The sequence below is a fragment of the Chaetodon auriga genome, chromosome 11, assembly GCF_051107435.1.
Source record: "Chaetodon auriga isolate fChaAug3 chromosome 11, fChaAug3.hap1, whole genome shotgun sequence".
Lineage (NCBI taxonomy): Eukaryota > Metazoa > Chordata > Actinopteri > Chaetodontiformes > Chaetodontidae > Chaetodon > Chaetodon auriga.
The window spans coordinates 506,716-527,399 of record NC_135084.1 but is presented as its reverse complement, the minus strand read 5'-3'; the positions used below and the strand labels follow the sequence as shown (position 1 = coordinate 527,399).

Below are 20,684 nucleotides of genomic sequence, written 5' to 3'. Positions count from 1 at the left end.
TCACTTTTAATTGAGTAAAGATGTCAAGGTGATACTTCAACTTTTACCACAGTGTTTTTAAACTGCAGTATTTATACTTTTACTTAAGTAACAAATGTGTGTACTTTTGACACCACTGCTCAATACCAAAACAAATAACACAAAATGGGTCAAACATGTCATAACCCCATGGTTGGGTTCTAAAAATAACCCAGTCATTTTTAGAGTGTAGGGACAGACAGGCTAGCGGATCCTAACAGTACCCTCCCCTCTACGGACACCTCCTGGCATCCTAGCAGTTCTCTCAGGGTGGTTGCTGCTGGGAGACATGGAAGGTGGGGTGGATCCTCATGGAGTCTGGGATCTTGAGTGTGACAGACTGAGGGTTGATGACCTTGAGCACAGGAAACGGGCCGATATATCTAGGAGAGAGTTTACGAGACTCGGTCTGTAAAGGTATATATGTAAAGGTATATATATTATTTTCAATCAAACATTAATCAAAACATATCAGCTCAATAATCAACTCAAATATCTCTCAATTTCATAAAGGTTCATTCATAGAACAGAAACCAAATTCAAAGGAAATATCCTGAGACTAATCACAACATCAAAAGTTTGTTAAATAAATAATAACAGTTCCCATTTGTTAATCAAGAAAACAAACGGTGGGTAGGTGGATTGTGTGTGAGTGTGTATAGTCTGGGTGTCTTCAGTCCAGTTCAGTTCAGGAGGTATTTGCGTTTGGGGGGGGGGGGTTGAGTGTAATTCAGTCCTGAGGGATGTATGTTTGAGGGGACAGAAAAAACAGCGTAGTTTGAGGTCTGACGTTAGGAGAAGCCAGGAGAGTTTCATGAAAAAAAGGGACTTATCTGCTTGCCATTCTTCACCCAACTCAGGCAGAGATCTTTTCCACTGTATCCAAACAGGCCAAGGACCGTAGACTCAGCTTCTTTCTGCCTGCTCCAGGGATCAGCTTCTTCCTCCAGCATCCAGTTGAATGTCCTTAATACTCAGTTTAATTCATTTGCTTTCTTGAAATTAAACCGTCAACTTAAGCAAAATTTGAGTTATCTCTTTTTCTTTCTTTCTCACTTCTCACTTCTTTTTCAGTCCATCTTCAAAACTCTTTTGTCTGATTTCCCTCCTCCTTGAGCTCGCAGGTGACTCAGATTTATCATCTCCCTCCCCCTTCATTTCCAGCTCAGATGGAAAAGGCTGTGTTGTCATTTCCTTTTTCCTCCTTCCTGCTACAACTGGGAAGAGAAACAGTCTTTGACCGCTGTCAATTGCTATCTACCGTTCTATGCGTGCGATTATGCTGTATGAAAATATATGATTTCTGGACTTGTAAAGGAAAAATAAAATTGTGCATTACAATGGAAATTCAGGTGGACTTTCATTTATGACATGGCGGAAAGCGTGTCAATTCAATTTCAAGTCAAAATGCCTCAGTGGCTTAAAGCATTGGCTTAGCCTCTACAATGCAAGTCAAAAACTGTTTGAAGGAGAGACAACTGTTGTTGGAATCACAGTTGGACATCTCACATGGCTGGGTAAGAGAACAAAGAGCCGTGATGGAGGCTTCGGGCCAGGAGCTGCGCATCAGCTAATTGTCACCTGCACAGCGACGGCGAGGACCAGGAGACACTGGTGAGGATGCTGAAGAGCTTCATGTGGCTGCAGTTTCAAACAGATCTTCAGGAACAGGTAAGTGGAGTGCTCCCATAAATGAATATGGCCATTTAAAATAAAACAGTGCGCGTACATAGGAGCGTAATCCCAATGCATTGGTTGCTGAAGTGGAAAAACACTGGACCGCGTTGCTGACTGCCGGACTCTGAATGGAGGAGACAATGGTGAATGTGGGCACACAGTTGGGTGTCAGTGTGAAAACTGTTGCCGGCACGTCGGGTTCTGTAGCCGGCTGTAGTGACACACAGACAAGCCAACGAGCGGTCAAGCTTCCCGCTCAAGGACTCGCTCACAAGATCTATAGTCTGTAAAGGAAGGCCAAACTAAACAAAGCAAGTGCTTTAAGGGAAAAAATACATGGTTTAATGCAAAATACCAAAAGGTCTCAAAATTTCTCTTGATGGGTTGATTAAACTGTGTGATGAAATAAGATTTATGCATGACTCACTAATGATTTTGTTGCCACAGGAGGAAAAAGAAAGGCATGAAACCTGGTTCAAGGCTAAAATGATTAATAATGATGAATGTATTGACAATGTTGCTAAATGGGTGAAATCTAATGAAAACCATGTGTCGGAAACTGAAAATAATGGTGATAATGATGTTGAGCATGATGTCATTGACCCCAATGATAGTGTGTCTAATGTGGGTGAATGTTCAAACAAAAGTGGAGTAAGTAGTAAATCAAGCACCACTTCCTCTGTAAAAATGAAGGCATCAGTCGAAAGAGCTGCAGTTATGGCCCGAATTGCTGCCTTACAGGAAAGACTGGCACTGGAAGAACAGGAGCAACACATAAAAAGGAAAAAGGAACAACTGGAGTTGGGGACCAAGCTCGCTGTTTCAAATACTAAGTTGGCAGTTTTGCTGGATATGGATAGACAAGGACTCTCTCAGGCACCAACTGATGGCATGAACTCTTATTTTGAAAAGGAAAGGAAGAAACTGATACAAGACACACTTAATCCCATGGCAAAAGAATATGAGCCTGCAGTCTGTAAAACAGACAAGACAAAATGATTGGTCAATGCCACAGAGTAAACAGCAACCACAAATAAAACACAATAAATCACACAAGCAAATGTACCTGCATGGGTAACACAAAACAGGAGGCCACACATGGATCATCGACAAAATGATCAGACTGCATTTGGGAATACTGTCAGTATAATGTGCAAACAAAATGAAGTCACAGCATCACTAGTGAAACAACAACACCTGCAGACACTGCCACCAAGAGACATTCCTGTGTTTGAAGGAGACCCATTGCAGTACAAAGCTTTTATTAAATCATTTGAACAAGGTGTGGAGGACAAAGCAAGTAAGGCTGACTGTTTGACCAGGAACAGTTTACTAGGGGGCAGCCAAGGGAGTTGATGCAAAGCTGTCAATATATGGACCCTGAAAGTGGCTTCATTGTGGCTAAAACTCTGATGCAAGAATATTTTGGCAACAAGTACAAAATCGCTGTTACATATATCAACAAGGCTTTAGCTTGGCCAACAGTAAAAACAGAAGATGTTAAGGCTTTGAAAGCTTGTGCTTTGCTTCTGCGTGGAGATCTGTTGCTTATGATGTCGTGCAGAGATACAACCAGAGGGCTCATTTTTTCAGCTGTGACTTTTTTGGAGAAGCATGTGAGGATCCTTTCTGATCCATTTTTTGGAAATATTGAAGAATATGTGAATATGAATGCAACTGTTTCAAAACCCTGTAACAAATTCAAACCACAAACAAAGACATTCAGAGGAAAAGGAGGTAGTTTTGTTACTGCAGTGATGTCTGTTAATGCATCTGAAGAAAACGCTCACACAAAAGGTGCAAAGAAACAGGACATTTTGAGCTGGCTCACGTTCTAACTGACATTTTTAACACCTCATTGTATCAAGCCAAAGTTCCATCATACTTCAAGTCTGCCACCATTATCCCAGTGTCAAAGAAACCTCAGACCAAATCACTCATCGACTTCTGGCCTGTCACACTCACTTCCATTATGATGAAGTGCTTTGAGAGGCTGGTAAAGGAGCATATCATCTCCAGACTCCCTCCCACGTTCGACCCCTTCCAGTTTGCCTGCCGGCCAAACCGCTCCACGGAGGATGCCATCTTCACAACTCTCCTCCTGAGCCTTGAACACCTGGAGCAGAAAAACCACTCATGTGCGGATACTGTTTCTAGACTTCAGTTCAGTATTCAATACCATCATTCCACAGCATCTGGTAGAAAAACTGGGACCCCTGGGCTTCAGCAACCACCTGTGCAACTGGCTGCTTGACTTCCTCACCGAAAGACTGGGTCGGACAGAACACCTCCCGTGTCATCACCCTCAGCACAGGCTCCCCTCAGGGCTGTGTCCTGAGCCCTCTACTGTTCACCCTGATGACACATGACTGCACCCCCAGGGCTGCCACCAACCACTTTGTGAAGTTTGCAGACAACACAACAGTGGTGGGCCTCATTAAGGACGACAACGACCGGGTCTACAGGGCTGGTGCAAAGACAATAACCTGATCCTGAACAGGGATAAAACAAAAGAGCTCATTCTTGTTTTCAGGAAGAACCAGCCCAGTCATACTCCACTTCACGGCAACAACACGGCTGTGGAGGTGGTCAGCAGCACAAAGTTCCTGGGGGTGCACATCACGGATGACCTCACCTGGTCTGTGAACACTGCATCACTGGTCAAAAGGGCACAGCAATGCCTGCACTTTCTGCGCAGGATGAGGAGAGCCCAACTGCCCCCGCCCATCCTCAACACTTTTGACAAAAGCACCATAGAGAGCATCTTGACCAGCTGCATCTCTGTGTGGACTGTGGTTTTCCTGTTCCCCATCTCTTTCTGCACTGTCCCAGTACCTCACCTTACCCAGAGTGTTGCACTCTTTCACTGGAGTATATGTAAATTGCCATCATAAAAACTGAGGCAGCAGACTTTGTGAAAATGAATATTTGTGTCTCAAAACGTTTGGCCATGGCTGTATTAGTAAAGTCTCTGAGAATGTCATTAGAGCCTGATAGATGGCTGGTGCATTGGTGAGACCAAAAGGCATTACCAGGTCCTCGAAATGGCCCAGAGGAGTGTTGAACGCTGTTTTCCACTCATCCCTCTCCTTTATTTGTAGCAGGTGGTAAGCGTTCCTTAGATCCAGCTTGGTGCATATCACTGCTTCCTCAAAAGCAGAATTCATTAGCGGCAGAGGATATTTATTCTTAACAGGTATATCATTCAGGCCCTGGAAATCAATACAGGGTCGGAGCGCCTTGTCCTTCTTCGCTACGAAGAAGAAGCCTGCTCCCAGTGATGAGGAGGAGGGCCTGATGATGCCTGCTGCCAATGAGTCTGTGAGATATTGTTCCATTGCCTCCCTCTCGGGGCGCGACAGGTTGTATAGCCGACCGGAGGGGAGTGGGGCGCCCAGGAGGAGATCAATGGAACAATCATAGGGGCGATGAGGGGGTAGCAACAGAGCTCGCTACTTGCTGAATACCTCCTGAAGGTAGTGGTAAATAGTGGGAATGTGAGAGAGATCGGGAGGTTCAGGGGTGACTGGAACTGAACCGGAAACTCCACCGGTTCAGTGGTGGTGGGATGGCAGAGCACAGGCAGCGAGAATGACAGTGAGCACTCCAACCCAGAATCCTTCCCTGGCCCCAGCCGATATACGGGTTGTGGTGTTGCAGCCACGTGTGACCAAGAACCACAATGAGGAGCCTGAATTATTAAGAAGGATATTTCCTCATGATGATTACCTGAAATCTGCATCCTGACAGGAGTGGTGCAGACGTTACCTCTGAGAGAACTCTTCTCCAGGGTCTCCAACCTGCAGCCAGCCTGTCTTGCTGTCCGCGCGTCCAGCAGGTTATTCTCTGCTCCGGAATCTATCAGGGCAAGTAGAAAAAAAACTTCCCCCCCACAGTCAGTGAGGCTTCCACTTGAAATTTATGTGGCTTGGCAGAACAGGGATTAGATGAGATAGGGCTCGTCAGCACCCCCATGTCTACTGATGAGCCTTCTCTTTTTGCCGTAGTGGACACTTGGATAAGAAGTGGCCTATCTGGTCACAGTAGATGAACTCACCTGCCCGGATCCCGCGGATGTGTTCAGCGGATGACAAGCGAGCTCTCCCCAGCTGCATGGGCTCGTCCTCCGCAGGCCAGTTCAACTCTCAACTCAGAGGGAGAGGGATGGCTGAAGTGGAGCGAAGACTGGTATGTGGAGCGGGCAGGTCTTTCCAGCCATCTCTCCCGGAGGTGATTGTCAATCTTGATGGAGAGGTTGATCAGGGTCTGCAGGTCTGTGGGTTCGTCTCGGGAAGAATGTTCATCTTTTAACTGGTTGTTTTGCCCCCGGATAAACGCACCACATAAAGCGGTGTCATTCCACCCCGCATCTGTGGCCAGCGTCTGGAAGCTTACAGCGTAATCGGCGGTGGGGCAGGAGCCCTGACTGAGACTCAATAGTCGACTAGAAGCATTATCCGAGTGATTTGGACGATCAAAAAACTCATCTCAGTTGCTTTTCAAAGGTCTCATAAGTTAGTGTTCTTATGCTCGTATTAGCGTTAAATGCCTCAGCCCACGTCAGCACGGCTCATGCACTCCAGGTGCACTGCTGGAGAGGTGGAGCCAACTAGGTGCAGGGAACACCCAGCAGAGGCAGACAGGGGAAACCAACAGACAGACACTAGAACACTAGGGACAGACAGGTTAGCGGATCCTAACAATTTAAAAGGGCATATGATTCAAATAAAGATAGAGATATTATCTCAGGTCTATATAAAGGGCTTGTAAACATGAAAACACATTCAACCCAACATATTAAAACAAAATGGGAAATGGAGGGAGGACTAGATACAAGAGGAAGGGTGGATAACAATATGGACATATCAATGGAAATGTAGTAGCTCACAGTTTGGCTGGAAAAGCCTGATAACATATATTATTACACCTTACCAAAAATCTCACTATGAAGGTAACTCCCCGATTTGCTGGAGAAATTGTGGAAATACAAATGCAAATCATTATCATGTTTTTTAGGACTGTCATGTTATTAAAACTTACTGGAAAGGAATACATAATGCAATACAAGAAATTTTTGGAAGTCACCTGCCTCTGGAAAGTAAAATTTTATTTTTTGGACTCATGCCTGAAAGATGGCCAAAGACAGACAAATATTTGTTGGTGGCTGGCAAAAAGGCCCTGATGAAAAAATGGCTTTTACAGGAAATCCCAACTTCGAACACGTGGATGGACATTACAATTGACATTTGCAGGATGGAGAGGATGACAGAAGATGTGAATTACAAGAGGAAGAAGATAAACCATTGAATGAGAAGGTGTGTCCAAACTTTTGAATGGTACTGGATATACATACGCTACTCACAAAAAGTTAGGGATAATCAGCCTTTGGGTGAAATTTCAGGATGAACCAAAAATGCACTATAACCTTTACAAGTGAACTGAATTTGACCTTCTCTGGACTTTTGAATGCACATGTCCAACTGTTCAGTGTTTCAGTACCTTTTGCACAAATTGCTGTTCTCTAACAAAATTCACAACAGGTGTTTGATTAATTAATTGACCAATAAATTTCCTGGTTCAATTAGAATTGGTATTTAAACAGTCCTCTTCACAGAGTGTAATCAGCAGGTTGCAACAGAGATACAGGGAGACTGGAAGAGTCACAGAAAGGCATACGAGTGCACATCCTTTGGCCACATCCCACGCTGATGACCGCTTCATTGTGAACAGTGCCCTGCAGAACCGGATGATGAATGCCACTCAACTCCAGGCACATTTCAGGGAGGTGAGAGGCACCCAAGTGTCCCGTCAGACCATTCAAAACTGTTTACATCAGCATGGTCTGTGTGCTAGACGACCTGCAAGGGTACCTGACAACACCACCAGGCATAGGCGTCATCGTATTGCATGGGCCAGGGAGCATTTACACTGGATGAGGGACCAGTGGGCCTCAGTGCTGTTCTCTGATGAAAGTCGATTCACATTGAGCAGAAATGAATGCCGCCAGCAATGTCTGAGACATCAAGGAGAGCACTATGCATCAGTCACTCTCGTCACCAGACAAGCCTTTGGTGGTGGTCGTGTTACAGTGCGGGCAGGTGCGTCTAGTCAATACAGAAGCCTACACTTTGTGAATGGTACAGTGACAAGCCTGTCTTCATGTTGGCTTGAATAACATCATTATAACATCAGTTGAATAACATCAGCTGATCCCATAGAAAACCTCTACGCAGCGACTCATAACTCTGTACCCAAGAACCTCAATGACCTGAGGGCCACCCTTTAAGAGGAGTGGGATGCCATGCCTCAGCAGACAATAAGTCGACTTGTGAGCAGAATGAGACGTTGTTGTCAAGCTGTAATTGATGCTCAAGGGCACATGACAAGTTATTGAGACATTGACATTTTTTGCTGTGGTATACCCACCACTGTTGTTGGCCTTTGTTTTAATAAATTGTGTAGAGGCTCATAACTCTGTATCCCAGAACCTCAATGACCTGAGGGCCGCCCTTCAAGAAGAGTGGGATGCCATGCCTCAGCAGACAATAAGTCGACTTGTGAGCAGAATGAGACATTGTTGTCAAGTTGTAATTGATGCTCCAGGGCACATGACAAGTTATTGAGACATTGACATTTTTTGTTGTGGTATACCCACCACTGTTGTTGGCCTTTGTTTTAATAAATTGTTTGAGATGAGGAAATCACCCTTACATGCTTCAACTTAAATGCCCTACTTTTATGATATAATATACACAATCAAAACAAGAACAAAAGACATAGTTTGATGATGTTGTGAATTAGTGTGGGATCATGGCAGCTGTTGTCTTTGGTGTTAAATAACCACCATTGCAGATGAAAATAATCATGCTCCATCACGAGAAAGTAACCCAAACGATACAATACCAAGTAACGAGTTCACTGACTTTCCTCCTCATTCCCTGACATGTCATGTGGCGTTTCTGTGTTTCCCCATAAGTTATAGCAACTAGAGGTGGTAAAGGGAATACGACACCAGTGACAGGTGTCATTGTTTTCAGGTTGGTAAGATGATAAAAGCTGAGAAAAAACACAAAATTCGTATGATGTTATGTGAACTAGATAGTCACAAAGAGAGTAAATAGCAAGTCTGAAGCTGGCAATATCTGGGGGCTCATCTGGGATCCGCGCCACAAAATTGTTGACTGCAGATCCCTGAACCACATAGACCTGAAGCAAGAGCCACTCCTGCTGTGAGAATCATTCACCCAGGGAGTTAAGAGTACTTGGGTATCCAGTTGAGATAGCTATAGGTCCTTGCCATGAGCTGCAATGGAGCATCCAGAAATATCTGCATCATCTGAGGAGCAGCTTTATTGCCTCGCCACATCACTGCAAGATGAACAGGAGGTTGACATTCCTGCTGTCACCTGCAGCAATTAACCTGTACTCTGTGAATATCTCATCATCTACCTGAATAGTGACCAGCTATTGAATTTTGAGGACAAAGGCTTATTCTGTCTACTTGCCCTTCTTGATGAGATAGATGAACTTGTCAAAGACAATGCATCAGCATTGCATCCTGCCAGTGCTGAGACTAATAGAGGACTGGTAGTTGCAGCAGTAGTTACTGAGGAGGTTCTTGAGTTGGTTAGAAACAGATGTAGCGGCATTGTTACCTTGCTGGGAGTTCAAAATGCATGGTGGGATTATCTCAGGTTCTCGTTCAAACATAACACATTGCAGTGTATATTGTATATGTAACCAGATAGATGAAGGGTTGAAATAAAATTGTTAAAATCAGAAATAGTCGAGTCAGGGTTGAAAATAATAAAACCAGGTACATTTAAAGACATGCTAACAACCAAAGATGACCTTAAAGTTGCTCAGCTGAAATGTTATCTGACATCACATGAAAGATAAGAGCAGTTCAGAACTCTTTCAGGTGCCTAATAATGCTCGGCTGCAGGATAAGAAAGCTGCCCTCTGTTAAAACAGAGGGTACTATATGTATCTCATGAGGGTGCATCAGAGTAGTGATGGGAATTTCAGCTCTTTTAAGAGAGCCGGTTCTCACGGCTCAGCTCTCTTGAAAGAGCCGGCTCTTTTGGCTCCCAAGTTGCTCCCCAGATTTTTGGTTGCTTAAATCAACTTATTACCAAAATAATGTAAAATTATGTGTAAAATTAATTACTAATGTACAAAACATACTTTATGTCAAATTGCATTTCCTGCGGTCACTCATTTTCTCACCTTTCCAGCGTTTTGTCTCTGACGCGGCTCTGTGTGTGTGTGTGTGTGTGTGTGTGTGTGTGGGCGCGCGTGCGCGCGCACCGTGTCTGTAACCCCCGCCCCTCCCCTTCCTGCTCAGTGCGTACACACAGAAGCCACCACACATCATGTAGCTGACCAATCACGTGCAACTTAAACAGAAAAAAAGTCAAGAAAAAAACCAAAAAAACCCAAAGCGGATCCTGCTCTGGCTCCCAGGCAGAAGCTGGCTCCAATCGTTCACTTCAAAGAGCCGGCTCTAAGAGCCATTTCGTTTGCGACCAACACATCACTACATCAGAGTTTATCGATGATGAAAGGTTAGTGCAAGGTGTTTTTCTCCATACACTGTACCAGGATGTCAATGACAACAGTAACAATGACAAAAGTAATGTCTCTTCTGATGAGAAGAGACATTAAACCCTATGTACCTAACCTAATGATTTCAATATAGAGCAAATTACAGAGGCAGTTGCTGGGGAGACAGAGAGGCAGAAATGATTGTGTGTTGCATCCAGACCTAAACCACTGACTGTCAGTGCATCACAGCAATGAGGCCATTAGCGAGTATTCCCACAAAAAGGTTGAAGAAGTCTGAGCCAACCGCTGCTCTGACTGCTTCGGTGTCAGCTCTGACCAAAAGCTTTAAAAAGATGATCAAGCATTCTGATAAAACAGTAAAAAAGAGCCAGACTAGTCTCTTAAAATGAAGCTGCAACACTGCAGATAAACCCCATATAAAGCCCAAATGCGTCAGTCTGTCAAGTAAGGATATCAGAATTGTTTGTATTTTTTGAGATGCGGTCCGGCTGGCCATACGACATTGGCCTTCAGGAATTGCCACAGTCAGGACACTTGAAGAGATCATCGGCAATGGAAATCCAGTGACCCAGAATATCTTTCAGCCCCATACCACAGCAAGTAGTAATGAGGGTGATGATAGGATGATAGGATGATAGCATGATAGGAAAAAAAATGAATGCCATCATGCCTAATAAATGGAGTTTCAACAGCGATGTTACAGGACTCGGGAACTCAAGTCATTGTTGTGTCAAGAACCTGGTTAGAAAACATCTTACCAGATATTCAGATACAGGGAAAGATTTGTATTTCACCGCTGCTAATTGAACTCCAGTTCCATTTGATGGCTGGGTCAAGATTTTGCTAGAACTTAACAGTACTGAGTGTAGGAATGTCAAAATTTGCTTGCCAATGATGGTCAGCCCATACTCGATGGAAACACCTTTGCTTGGATTTGATGTCATTGAGGAGCTTATGGAAAATAGTGAGTAGCCAGAAGACATTCTGAAATTGGCAGCTCTTCTCAGTCATGTTATGGAGCTGAAAAAGGAGGTTGTTACTACCTTGGTTTCTACTCTTGGGAACTGGTGGGAGCATGTTTGTTTTTTTTGCGAATATCAGGGATTGTTATGCCAGATTTTGAACAGGAGTAAACAGACCCAAATGCTGAAACCCAGACAGAGACAGTGCAACAGATGGATCTAGGAGATCCAAACACTGAAGCTGGCGAGTTGACAGAGTGAACAGGAAGGAAGGGAGTCCAGTTCCAGATTACTTACGATACAGACTGACAGGGTATAGACTGCAGCACGAGGTAGCAGAGATGTTCACAAGTCTTTTTTTGCAAGTCCAAGTCAAGTCTGAAGTCTTTGTGGGGTGAGACTTGGTCAAGTCTCAAGTCTTTGGTCATGAGTCCAAGTCAAGTCTCAAGTCTCTAAAAAATAAATCTCTCATGTCTCTTCTTGTTTTAATGAGCCTTCTATCATCTGCTGCTATTTGGTCTACTAAGGATACTGCACAGCTATATCTAAGAAATTCAAAGCATCAACTGTATTATTATCCCTCCTTTATCTATAAGCATAAAGTATCAGTACTGATTAGTTGTTTGTTATATGATCACTTTAAACAGGGTACTGCAATGCAATATGAAGAAAACACACAATGAATGATTTCCTTTAAAGTAAACTGTATTCTTCCAACATGAACATACAGTTACATTATAACTTGCCCCCTATTGTGCAGGCTCAGTCGGACCATAATAAGAACAAAAATATAAAAAATGTTACACCTAACCCTGTCAAAGGCATTGTAGGCATTGAAGGAACGTAGATGAATAACATTACCCAATAAATGCCATGTTAACGCCACTCCATGCAAATAAGTGTGACAAGCAAACTAGCATTCACTCATCTATTCAAATATTAAGTTACAAAGCTGGTAGCAAACTAAGTTAAACATAGCTGATGCTGAGCTAAACATGTTTGCTAACCATCCATATGCGCTAATGTGACTGACCTATCCGGGTGAGTTTTCAGGTGCCTGATAAAATTTGATGTGGTTGATCTAGTGTCCTTAATCTTGGTACCACAGACTTTGCAGTCAGGGTACAGCAGCTGTGGGTGTGTCGGTCGCCATAGTGTCATCTGAGGTAGTAATGCGTGGGGCCGCGAGCCGCGCACCCGGTGAGTAATATGGTTACCATGGTTACCATGTCAAAAGGAGGGAATGACATTAAGCTCGTCAGACGTTTCAGAGTTTCCCCAATGTTAATACGCCAAAAAATAGAAAAGAAAAGAAAAAGGAAAACATAATGATTGTTCAGGAGTCCCAAAACACGAGTCCAAGTCAAGTCTGAAGTCTCTCTGTGTGCGACTTAAGTGCGACTCGAGTCCGAGTCGCAAACTCGAGTCCCCATCTCTGCGAGGTAGGTACCTGGGCACAAAGAACAGGAGTCAGGAAGGCAGGTAGGTAGACAAGGCAAAAACTAGCAAAAAGGTACTTGGAAGATCTCTGGAGTCTTGATTGACTGTTACCATTAGGATGAACACACTATTCAATGAATACTGGGTGGAAGGCCAGTACTTTGGCACTACATTTACACGTAGCCGGCTATTTTCATAAACGGACATTTCACCCTCTCCATTTTCAAAAATAACTTCGTGCACACATGGCCATTTTCAGAAAACCTATCTTTTACACTAACCTGTGTATGTATGCCGTCGACGCTGGCACTGACGCGGATTGGCTCTTCGTGTTGGAGGGGGGAGAAGTTGTTGCAAAATTGCTGACCTCCGAGCACTCATTCATCTCTGCTCCTCGATATAATAGAGCAGCTGTATTTGCAAATGCAAACACACAAAACAACATAAATGCGACTGCTACTCTGAACGCATCCATGATCACCATAGCCAAATGAAAATGTAAACATAGGTCGCACTTTTGGCGCAGGTGCAAGTTCTGGTGCATAATGTGACGTCGGCTACCTAAAATTCAGTTTTTCTCAGTTTTTCTCAGTTTACAAGCAAACGTGCAACCGACGTTTTCCAAAATATCCACTCTGGCCAGGGTTTTTAGAATGCATCATTTTCAGAGGCGAATTCTCCGTTTGCTTGTAAACGAAGGGCACATACAAAGGGAAATGTCTCCGTTTTCAAAATAACCATGTACATGTAAACAGGACCTTATACCGTGGCAGCAGATGAGTCTTGATTGAGTGATTGGCGTCAGGTGTGTTCAGGAGAGGAGGAGGCTGGACTGGACCTGCCAGCCACACCCTGCATTTAGACACACACACACACACACACACACACACACACACACACACACACACACACACACACACACACGATGGGAAGAGACAGGCTGGAGACAGAGGGGAAGGGAAACACAAAGACACTAAATAGGAAAAGGTGGGGAAACTGCAGATCCTAAAGTATTTACATCAACAAAATCTTTTATATGAATTGATTATTACAGGGTGGCACCCTGGAATCAGGGACTAATAACTGAACCATGGCTGAAGTCTCAAAAGGGGCTGGTCACTTAAAATGTCAATATTTAAGTATTGTTTTACATTTATAAGGTGAACAGTGAAGTACTGAATTTGAGCACTGAGCACAATTATTACAATGCATATGCAAAAATAATCACAGACAACAATAGACAGACAACATTGGATTAGCAATGGATTGAAGACCTCCATGACAGTTATTTCGACACCCAGGCCTCTGTGGCCTACGTGGAACAGTTTGTATTTTGACAATAGTTACATTGCTTAATGTTTTCTGCTTGTTTTGGTTAGAAATACAACACTTTTTGATGTTGCATATTTTCACATGACTTATTATAATGGCACATTTTGAATCTTTGTGTATTTAAGTTATGTATTTTGTGAGTGATTAATGTATAATCAAAAGGGGGAGTGTAATGGAAAATTATTACCTATGCCCATCCATGCTTCTAATATCTCATGGATACTGTGTGTTTATGCCAGGTGTCTGCACATCTTGACCAACAACTGGCTTGAACCAGTTCAAACCACCCGTATCAGCTATTTGGGAGGCATACTTACTCTTCAGTATCTCACTTCTCAAGAAGTTTTCACGTTTTTTTTTGGATATGGATAATGAATAATAGGACAAATAATATGGATTATATGACGTAACACAAACAACTGGATGAAGAAGCTATAGCAAAATATTGAAAGAATGAGTTTGGCAATAGTGAGAAGTAGTTTTGAGGAAAAATGAGCATGCGAATGTAGTGTTAATTTCTTGAAGTCAAAGTCAGCTTTATTGTCAATTCTTCACATGTATCAGACATACTAAGGAATCTAAATTACATTTCCCACTATCCCACAGTGAGACAAGACAAGACATTTCTAACACTAAAGTAAACAGTAAAGTGCACATGCAGGCACAAAGAATAAAGACAGACATATCCTAACAATAAAGACAGACATACCTTAACAATAAGAAGTAGTAGCAAAAAGTTTTACCAATGATCCTTCCAGCTGTGTTCACTATGTACTGCAGGGCTTTCCCGTTGTAGTCAGTGCAGCTTCTGCCCCACACAGTGATGGAGCTGGAAAGGATGCTCTCAATAGTGCCTCGGTAGAATGTGCTCATGATGGGTGGTGGAGCACTAGCCCGCTTGAGTTTGTACAGGAAGTAGAGGCGCCGCTGGGCTTTCTTCGCCAGTGATGTGGTGTTGGTGGTCCAGGAGAGGTCCTCACTGATGTGCACCCCCAGGAATTTGGTGCTGTTCACTCTCTCCACAGCAGCACCATCGATGGTCAGTGGCGGGTGTTGGGTGTGGCCTCTCCAGAAGTCGACAACAGTCTCCTTGGTCTTGCTGACATTCAGCAGGAGGTTGTTGTTTCTGCACCACGTGGTCACCACGAGTCTTGTCGCCCTTGGTGATGAGACCCACCAGAGTTGTGTCGTCTGCAAAATTCATTTCACAACTTCTGCTGTAGGTTGTTGTGCAGTTGTGTGTCAGCAGGGTGAAGAGCAGGGGACTGAGCACACAGCCTTGGGGGGCCCCTGTGCTCTGTGTGATGCTGCTTGAGGTGTTGTTACCAACCTGTACTGCTTGTGACCTCTGACTGAGAAAGTCCAGCAGCCAGTTACAGAGGGAGGTGCTGAGCCCCAGTTTGTCAAGTTTGCAGATGAGTTGTTGTGGTTGGTGAGGGCTGGGTGAAGGGCAGAACAGACTGCATCCTCTGTGGATCGTTTGGCTTGGTATGCGAGCTGGTAGGAGTCCAGGGTGGGGGGGGGGGGATTTGATATATGACATGACTAGCCGTTCGAAGCACTTCGTGATGTTGGGTTTCAGTGCCACAGGGCGGTAGTTGTTGAAGCAGGATGGAGCAGCTTTCTTTGGCACAGGTATGATGATGGCAGCCTTGAAACATGATGAAACAACGGCTTGCCTCAGAGGGCTGTTAAAGATGTCCGTGAAGACATCTGTAAGCTCCTCTGAGCAGTCCTTCAGCACATGACCAGGGATGTTGTCTGGACCTGTTGCCTTGTGGGAGTTGATAGTGGAGAGTGTCCTCTTTATGCTGCCGGCAGACAGACACAGAGTCTGATCATGGGGAGGGGTGGGAGTCTTCTGTGGGCGTGTGTTGTTTTGTGCTTCAAAGTGTGCAAAGAAGCTATTCAGGTTGTTGAGCAGAGAGGTGTTGCTCTCGCAGCTCTGTGGCGCAAGCTTGTAGTACGTGATGACCTGAATGCCCTGCCATAGGCTCTGTGCGTCTCTGCTGTCTTTGAAGTGGGAGGCTATCTTGTGTGTGTAATCCTGTTTTGCTTTCCTGATGCCGCGGGACAGGTTGGCTCTCGCTGTTCTCAGGCCAGATTCATCCCCTGCTCTGAAGGCGTTGTCTCTGGCCCTCAGCAGCCTGTGGATGTCCCCTGTCAGCCATGGCTTCCAGTTAGCCCGAGTGATGATGCTTTTTTGTGTGGGTCACATCATCGATGCACTTGGTGATGTAAGAGATCACAGTGTCTGTGTACTCGTCAATGTCTTGACGAGTTGTTGTAAGTAAGTGGCTGCCTGCTTAAACACATTCCAGTCTGTTGAATGAATGAATGAGTAAGCGAGTCTGTGACGATTTGGTCCTTTCAAGTGATTTTATGTGTTCTCATCCTGTGATCTTTAATTGCACTTGTGTAACCCAATGACTGTCCTTGTACCGTTCAGCGTTGTAAGATAACATGACTGGTGAAAACCAGTTTTGATAACAGGAGGCAGATGGCACTTGTCTCTTCTCTCTTTTCTGTCAGTGACGTCTGTTGCATTAGATCCACACCTAAACAACACTCACACGCAGGTTGCTTATCACGTTCCAAGGACAAGATGTGGACAGTAGTTGGGCTGTCCACGTCTTGGTAACTGGCCAATTACATTCGGTCGCGTAAGTCCAACTTCTGTACGGGGTTGAGTCAAACCCAAGAAGATAAATGTGAACAAGGTTATCAAATTTTGCCATAGGAGTTCGACCGGAGTTAGAGAGAAGTGAGTGTCTGTGGAAACGGATTGGCCTAAACCACAAAAGCGCAGAGAAGCTGCGAGAAAAGAGGCTCAAAAATGTACAAGTGGACGCAGCAAAATGTGCAAAAATCACAAACATGTTTGCGGCGACAAGTTCAACTGCAGAAGCGGTGCTGTAGACATCAAATGCAGAAGCAGTCTCTGGTGGAACAGCTGTCAGGGAGGCACACAGCTCTAATGTGCAACAGAGTCCTAAAACAGAGGAAGGAGAAGTAGCTATTCAGGTTGATTCGGAGGAGGAGGAGAAAGAGGAGAAGGAGAGAGACATGACCCAGCAGGGACAGATTGAGGAGGTCAGAATAGCTACTGTCAGCTGAAATGTTAGCAGAATGAAGAGGGACTTTTCATGTAGGGATGGCGGAGGGCTGTTTGTGTGTGTGTGTGTGTGTGTGTGTGTGTGTGTGTGTGTGTGTGTGTGTGCGTGTGCGTGTGTGCATGTCACTCTCGATTGGCATGCACTTGAGTGTTTGTCTGCAACCTGCATCAGTAGCAAATATAAGCTACCTGCCTTTTATACTGCATTTCGATTGTTGTCGATGTGGAGAGGAGATTACTTTAAATAAGTTATCAAATGAGCGAGTGGTCGGCATCAGAACGCCCTCAACTTTCTGAGATCTGAAGTCAGTCACAATTGGTCGAAATTGTTGTTAATCTTGACGCAGTACAACAAACAAACCTATCAAATTTCTTTGCGCAGTTCACAAATTGTGAACAATATTTGAGAGAAATGGTCTTTTGTGTATACAGAAAATGTTTTAGATCTTTGAGTTCAGCTCATGAAAAATGGGAGCAAAAACAAAAGTGTTGCGTTTATATTTTTCTTCAGTGTATTAATTAAACTATACCTTAATTGATCCCCACTCTCTTTCTTTCCTTTATCTGCCCGTCTCTGCATTTCTCTCTCTCTCTCTCTCTCTCTGTCGCTCTCTTTCATTCTCTTTGTTTTTCATACTTAAAGGTATCACTTTGAGGAGCTCTTTATTTTACATGGATGTATGGTCTTACTGTGCGCCTAATTGTCTTATTTGTATTTGTAAACAGTAAATTTCATTAAACACGAGTCTAAAAACATTTCTAGCAGTGTTTCTTTGACAAACACTTTCACTTCAAGATGGGAATTGTGGCATCTCTCCCAAGATGAAAGTCTCTGTGAGTAGTGAAAGAACATATAATTTTTTTTAGCATGGTTACTCTCTTCCATGTCGGGTACTGTGCTTTATTTAAATTTTTGAAACTTCAAACTTTACTTCAAACTTTATTTATTTATATGGCACTTTTCATACTTAAAAAGCAACACAAAGTGCCTCACAGAGGCTAAAAACAACAGAGAAGAAAACCCATCCCTCCCGCCCCCATAACTGCATACAGAAACACACACACAGACACACACGCACACGCACCCATACGGATAAGATAAGTAGTAGGCCACCTTTGGGGGCCATCCACACTGAGAGGGCCCCCGGCTCATGACGGGGGGTGCCGCCCAAGACCACCCCGGCCCAGGCAGACAGAAGGCCCCACACCAAGGTGCGGAGGCCTCCAGCCATCCAGGCCAGAGCCGTCCCCTCAGCAGCGCCCCCATCAGTAGGCCAGAAGCAGTTCCCAGTGAGGGGTGCCCCCATGAGGAAACGCTTGACCTAAAAACCAAGGACCCCCATGAGGAAACACTGGAGCTAAAAACCAAGGGACTAAGACATAAACATAAAATTAAATAAAATGAGTAAATGAAATAAATAGCAATTAAACATGTCGTTAAAACATGCAACTAAAATATCAAAGATAAACATGCTAAGAAGCGTGATTAAAGGAATTAAGCCTCTTTTTAAAAACATCAACAGTCTCTGCGGCACTGAGGCTCTCCGGCAGGCTGTTCCACAATCGGGGTCCATAATAACTAAAGGCCGCCTCCCTGTGTGTTTTAGTTCTTACTTTTGGTATGGTTAAGAGGCCAGTACCGGAGGACCTCAGGGTCCGCGAGGGTTGGTAGGGTAAAAGTAGGTCAGATAAATAAGAAGGCGCAAGACCATTAAGACATTTAAAAACTAATAAAAGAACCTTAAAATCTATCCTGAAATGCACGGGGAGCCAATGCAGCGATTTTAAAACTGGCGTAATGTGCTCCCGCCCTCTGGTCCTCGTCAGCACTCGTGCGGCTGAATTCTGTAGCAATTGAAGGTTGGACATACTCTTTTTGGGAAGACCAGAGAGCAGGGCATTACAGTAATCTAAGCGACAGGAGATACAAGCATGCATCAGCACCTCCGTGCTGGCCTGAGAGAGAAACGGGCGGACTCTGGCTATGTTCTTGAGATGGTAAAAACCTATCTTTGTTATGTTTTTGATGTGTGGAATAAAAGTAAGCTCAGAGTCAAAAATCACGCCCAGATTTTTTACAGAATGTGTTGGTTTAAGATCTTGTAGTTTTGGTAAAAGTTTCTCTCTCTGGCCTTCAGGACCAATGACTAAGACCTCTGTTTTGTCCTGGTTGAGCTGAAGGAAATTTTCTGCCATCCATGACTTTATGTCTAAAATGCAGTTAAAAAGGGCATCAATTGGCCCTGTGTCATCAGGAGACACGGCAATGTACAGTTGCGTATCATCAGCATAACTATGGAAGCTGATGCCATGCCTCCTGATGACGTCCCCGAGGGGTAGCATGTACAGATTAAAAAGACTTGGACCTAAAATTGACCCCTGGGGAACCCCACACTTGATCTCATGGGTTCCTGAGGAACATGTATCCCAACTTACAAAGAAGTGTCGGTCAGTGAGGTATGAGATGAACCAGTTAAAAGCAGTACCTGAGAGGCCGACCAGGTGCCTCAGCCTGTCTAATAAAATGCGATGGTCTACTGTATCGAAGGCGGCAGTTAGATCCAGTAGTAATGACTGTGAGCTTGTGGTTATCCAAGTTGGACCTGATATCGTTTAAAATCTTTAAAAGGGCTGTCTCGGTACTGTGGTTCATCCTAAAACCAGACTGATGCCTTTCTAAAATGTTATTTTTGTTTAAAAAGTCATTTACTTGGTTAAAAACAAGTTTTTCTAAAATTTTACTTAAAAAAGGTAAGTTGGATACAGGTCGGTAGTTATTTAAAATGTTGGGGTCTAAATTGCTCTTCTTCAGAAGGGGCTTCACCACCGCTGTTTTAAAGGAGGTGGGGAAGACACCCGTCTGAAGAGAGCAATTCACCATGTACAACAGCTGTTCCTCAAAGAATCCATAGAGTGTTTTAAAAAACGGTGTGGGAATTGGATCTAAAAGGCAGGTTGTAGGGTTTACCTGGGAGAAAACTCGACCAAGTGTCCTCGCATCAACCAGGGCAAAACTCTCCAGTGTTTCCTCAGGTAGAACCTGTGATCCAGACGTGTTGTTGGTTAAAACCTGTTGAGATAAAAGACTAGATCTGATGTTATCAATTTTGTACCTGAAGTGGTCTGCAAAGTCTTCGCACAGGGTATTTGTTATTGTCATATGAGATCTGTTACAATTACTGTTTGTTAAAAGATCAATGGTGGAGAAGAGAAATTTGGGATTATTTTTGTGGTTGGAGATTAGTTTTGCGAAGTGAGAGATTCTTGCCTGTTTAATAGTGCTATTGTAAGTTTTGAGGTGTTGACGTAAAACTTCATAGTGGACTGTCAGTTTTGATTTTCTCCATTTCCTTTCAGCACTCCTGCAGTTTCTTTTCAGTTGCTTAATTTCCTCGTTTCTCCACGGAGGTATAGGTTTTTTCTTAATTGTTTTTGTTAAAAGAGGAGCCACTGAGTCAAGCGTTGACTTCAAATTGCTGTTAAAATTGTCAACGATAAAATCACAGGGTGCTGGTAAAATCTCTGCAGGAGTGCTCTGTAAAATCTGGATAAAATTTGCAGCCACTTCAGGA

General features: G+C 43.9%; 1 pseudogene; it reads right to left on the bottom strand.

Annotated features, from left to right (window-relative positions):
- Positions 1-12,616: 12,616 nt before the first annotated feature.
- Positions 12,617-20,084, bottom strand: LOC143328268 (uncharacterized; annotated as a pseudogene).
- Positions 20,085-20,684: the final 600 nt, after the last annotated feature.